This window comes from Pinus tabuliformis, chromosome 6 (genome assembly GCF_031772625.1).
Source record: "Pinus tabuliformis cultivar Carrire ecotype Pingquan chromosome 6, CPIR1, whole genome shotgun sequence".
NCBI classification, from domain to species: domain Eukaryota; kingdom Viridiplantae; phylum Streptophyta; class Pinopsida; order Pinales; family Pinaceae; genus Pinus; species Pinus tabuliformis.
This window is the reverse complement of record NC_142292.1, coordinates 1358842912-1358847960: the sequence shown is the minus strand read 5'-3', so window position 1 is coordinate 1358847960 and position 5049 is coordinate 1358842912.

Genomic DNA, 5049 nt, shown 5'->3' with positions numbered 1-5049 from the left:
TTTTGGTTTATGGGGGAGAACAACTAAGGTTATATAGAGAGGTAAGACTTGTGCACACTATTTTCAAAACAAACCAGCCAAGGAACCATCCCATTTATGCAATTGATCAGGATTTTAGTTGTTTTCAACTCTCTTCAAACCAAATACATGAAACTCAAGTTAAAATAGAAGATGTAATTGAAAGTCCTGTACCAAATCAAACTGATGTATGGAAACTATTTTTTTATGGTTCTTGTACAAAAGATGGAGCAGGAGCTAGGGTAGTTTTAATTTCACCAGAAAAAGAAAATATCACCCAATCATGCAAACTCGACTTTGAAGTTACAAATAATGTGGTTGAATATGAAGCTTTCCTTTTGGGACTGCAATTAGCCAAAAGCTTAAAGGTTCAAAACTTAAGTGTTTTTACTGATTCAGAACTTATTGTCAAACAAGTGAGAAATATTTGCCAAACTAAGCATCCTAGACTTAGGTCTTATCGAAATGAAGTTTGGGATTCAGTCGAAAACTTCTTTGATGCTTTTAATTTGACTTATATTCCAAGAAATTAGAATATTCATGTAGATGCCTTAGGTGTTTCTACTAGTTCATTTAAAATTCCTGATCAAACCAATGTACTCTATCAAATACAAGTCAAGTACAGGCCATCCATCCCAGACAATCTAAAACACTGGCAAATATTTGAAGATGATGAACATTTGAAATATTTTCTGCAGGTTATAGATGAATTTTCAACTCTACAAATTGATGAAGATGGAACAGAAATAAATGAAATTACAAATGGAAATGATACTTCAAATTTCAATTCAAAAATTGTTGATCATGACATTATTCAATTGTCTAACAATTTTATTCCCAAAGGCGTCATTCCTTTAGAAAAATTGTTTGATCAAAATGATGTCCTCCAAAACCCTCAGTCCATTTCTTCACAAGATGACATATAATAAATTAACATTGGATCAAAGCTCAATACCTTAAGTTACTTCAAAATTATAAGGATGTTTTTGCATGGACCTATGCTGATATAAAAACCTATGATACTTCATTAATACAACATAAGATTCCTTTAAATCCAGAAGCAGTTTCTTATCAGCAAAAACTCAGAAGGATCAATCTAGCTCTTCTACCAACTATAGAAAAGGAAATTAAGAAAATGCTAGATGCCCAGATCATTCTCCCTCTTAGATATTCTAATTGGGTTGCAAATTTAGTTCCTGTTAAAAAGAAGAATGGAGAAATCAGACTCTGTGTGGACTTTAGAAATTTGAACAAAGCATCATTAAAGGATAACTTTCCTTTGCCCAAAATGGATCAGTTACTTCAAATGGTTTCAGGAGCACAAAGACTTTCTATGCTTGATGGTTTTTCAGGCTATAATCAAGTAAATGTTGATTCAGCAGAAAGAGAGAAGACAACCTTTACTACACCCTGGGGTACATTCATGTATGCTAGAATGCCATTTGGCTTATCCAATGCTGGAGCAACATTTCAAAGAGATATGGATGTAGCTTTTGTGGGTCAGGTAAATAAATTTATGGTCATTTCTCTTGATGAGATAATTGTTTTTTCTAAATCTGATTAGAAACATCTAAAGCACTTGATGAAGGTTTTTGACAGGTGTAGAAAATTCCGAATATCATTGAATCCTAAAAAGTCTCTATTTTCTATCAAAGAAGGAAAATTGTCGGACCATATAATTTAAAAAAAAGGAGTGGTGATTGACCCCAAGCATGTGTATACCATTGAAACACTGACCTTACCTAGAAACAAGAAGAAGATTCAAGCTTTTCTAGGCAAGATTAATTTTTTAAGGAGATTCGTCCCAAATTATGCTGAGATTGTAAAAGATATAACCAACATGCTCCGAAAAGATCATGAAGTTAAATGGATTGTCTCTTCCAGGCATACATTTGATCAGATCAAGAAAGCTATCTCTAAAGATCCCACCTTGGCCAACCCTGATTACACTAAACCATTCAGTATCTTTTCCTTTTCCTCATAAATAACCCTTGCTGTTGTTCTACTACAAAAGAATGAAGATTCCCATGACCAATCCATAGCATTTTTCAGTAAGGTTATGAGAGATGTTGAGCTTAAGTATGACATAATTGAGAAGCAAGCCTACACCCTTATTCAAGCCTTGAAATCATTTAGGATGTATGTCCTACATTCTCCTACTACTGCTTATGTTCCTAATAGTGTTGTGAAAATTGTTTTAACTCAACTAGACACTGATGGAAAGAGAGGTAGATGGATCAATCAAATACTGGAGTTTTATCTAACTATCAAAACTAGAAAGCTAGTAAAAGGACAAAGATTAGCTAAGCTTCTAGCTGAATCCAACTGTAAAGTGCTCGTAATCAATTCTATTTTAGAGATACAAGGGAAGAATCTACAAGAACCTTCTCAAACTTCAAATAAGAAGAATATACAAGAACCTTCTGTCCCTGTAGAAGGGAAGAATCCACAAGAACCTTCCCTTCATCCCGAAGAAAAGAATCCACAAGAACCTTCTACTTCAGATTAGATCCTCCCTTTATACATTGATGACAAATTTATGTTATTAGATTGGTACCAAGACATTGTAAATTTCTTGATCCATTTTGAATGTCCAGCATCATTCTCCAAAATCCAGTGTAAAACTCTCAAACTGAAAGCAGTCAAGTACTGTATCATAAATGCAAATTTTTATTGGAAAGTCCCACTAAATATAATGTTATTATGTTTAACAGAATTAGAAACTGAAGGAATCATTGACGAGTTTCATACAAGATTTTGTGGAGGACATTATGCTTGGAGAGAAACAACATATAAGATATTAAGGGGAGGATTTTATTGGCCAACATTGTTCTTACAAGTAGGAGCAAAGGTCAGAGGTTGTGCTCCTTGTCAAATGTTTGCTGGTAAGCAAAAATTAGTAGCTTTTCCACTGGTTCCATCAATAGTCTCAGAACCTTTTCGCCAATGGGGATTAGATTTTGTTGGAGAGATTCATCTCACTTCAAGTAATCAACATAGATGGATCCTCACTACAACAGAATACTTCACTAAATGGGTGGAAGCAATTCCAGTGAGAAATGCTACTGATTCAGTAGTAATCAAATTTATTGAAGAGAACATCTTATCTAGATTTGGTTGCCCAACTCAACTTTTCACTGATAATGCAACAACTTTTTCTAGTGTTAAAATGATTGAGTTTTTCCAGAAATATCAGATCCTGTTATATCATTCAACTCCATATTACCCACAAGGTAATGACCTTGCAGAATCCTCAAATAAAAGTCTGGTAAAGGTAATAAAAAAGACTCTAGCAAATCATAAAAAGAGCTAGGACTCCCATTTAATTTATGCAGTATGGGCAAACAGAATTACTCCAAAGAGATCTACTGGAAAATATCCTTTCCAGTTAGTTTATGGGAAAGATGCAATCTTCCCTACTAATTTGGCCTTCCATATTTTAAAATTCCTGTAGGATTCAACATATGAACCTGATGATTTTTCAAGGAGAATAAATTAGATTATTGAACTAAATGAAAACAAAGATAAAGTTCAATACAAATTGAAAAAGTATCAGAATAAGATGAAGATCCCGTTTGACAGAAGAGCCAGGGAAAGGGACTTCAAGGAAGGTAATCTAGTTCTAGTATGGGATTCCAGGAGAGAAGAAAAGGGAATCCATGGCAAGTTTGACAACCTGTGGTTTGGACCTTTAGCAATTGCTGAAGTGAAGGGAAACAACACTTTTGTGCTACAAAATCTTGAGGGGCTATATTCCACTTATCCTATAAATGGAAGGTTTCTCAAACATTACATTCAGTACTTAGAAGTTGAAGCAGATTTCATTACTACCATTGTAAAAAATCCGATTTCTTTTACTTTTCAACCTGTCAGTGTGATCTTTTACAACAAAAGACTCCATAGCCCGAGGAGAAGGCACATGGATCTGCAGGTTCTCTCCATTCTATAGGAGAAAGTAGTCCCTAGATGGAACCAATGTTGTAGCATTTTTTGGTTTTGGCAAGTTAAAATAAATTAGTCCAAAAAATGAAAATACTTTTCAAAAAATATGTTAAGCTAGGATATGGACAAAAAGAATACTAAATAAAAATGTTAGGAAATATTTTGATAAATATGTCCATATCAAAGAAAATGTTAGAATAGATGCCCTAAAAATGAAGGCAAAAATAAAATGTTAGGTTAGAGAGAAAAGAAAAAAGTAATAAACTCTGAAAGTGTTGCAAATCTAAATGCCACTACTTTTACTCTAATTCACTTTTGAAAATAATAGTTGTGTGAATTTTGTTTAGATGCCATACTAGTTTATTTAATCCAATTATATAGTTTAATCATAATTGGATTTGTTTTAAATTGATTGTCATAGGTAGAAAATAAAATTGGCTCAACAGTTTAATCTGATCCAATGGAAAGAATAAGGTATAGATGTAGATTATTCATGAAAAGAAATATCGGGTTGCTAGCTTAGGATAAGTAAAGGGTAGGTAGAAGAAAGGTTGCAGAAACACAAGGTTGTTAAATCATAAGCACACTTATCATGCTTGATCCAATGTTTCAGTGTGCAGGAGTAGTTATGAAAGTGAAAAGATGTTCACTAGCTGATTTGATTAACTTCCCCTTGTTGGACACCTAATCCTCTATGGGTTAGTGTGGAAACTGAATAGACAAATGAAGTCCAAGAGACCTTGGGATGTGGAACCCAATGGTCAAACCATGTACTATAAATGTATATCATTTGTTAATAAAAAATGTACTCTCATGTTTTATCTTTCATATTATGTCGCTGCCATGTGTGCGTTTAACATAGTATCAGAACAACAGGCGTATTCCTGCCCTGCATAATTACTGTGAGCCAAGTTTAGGCCTGGGTATTTTTAGATTTTCCAGAATTTGTTTGTCATTTCTCTATTTGGTCAGTCATCCAGCTATAGAAATGATGTTAATATGCTCCACTTGGGCGCTCCTTTGGTTTGACACCTGACCCATCTGCCCTCTCGTCAACCTGTGGGTTACATCCCATTTCTACCCACTATA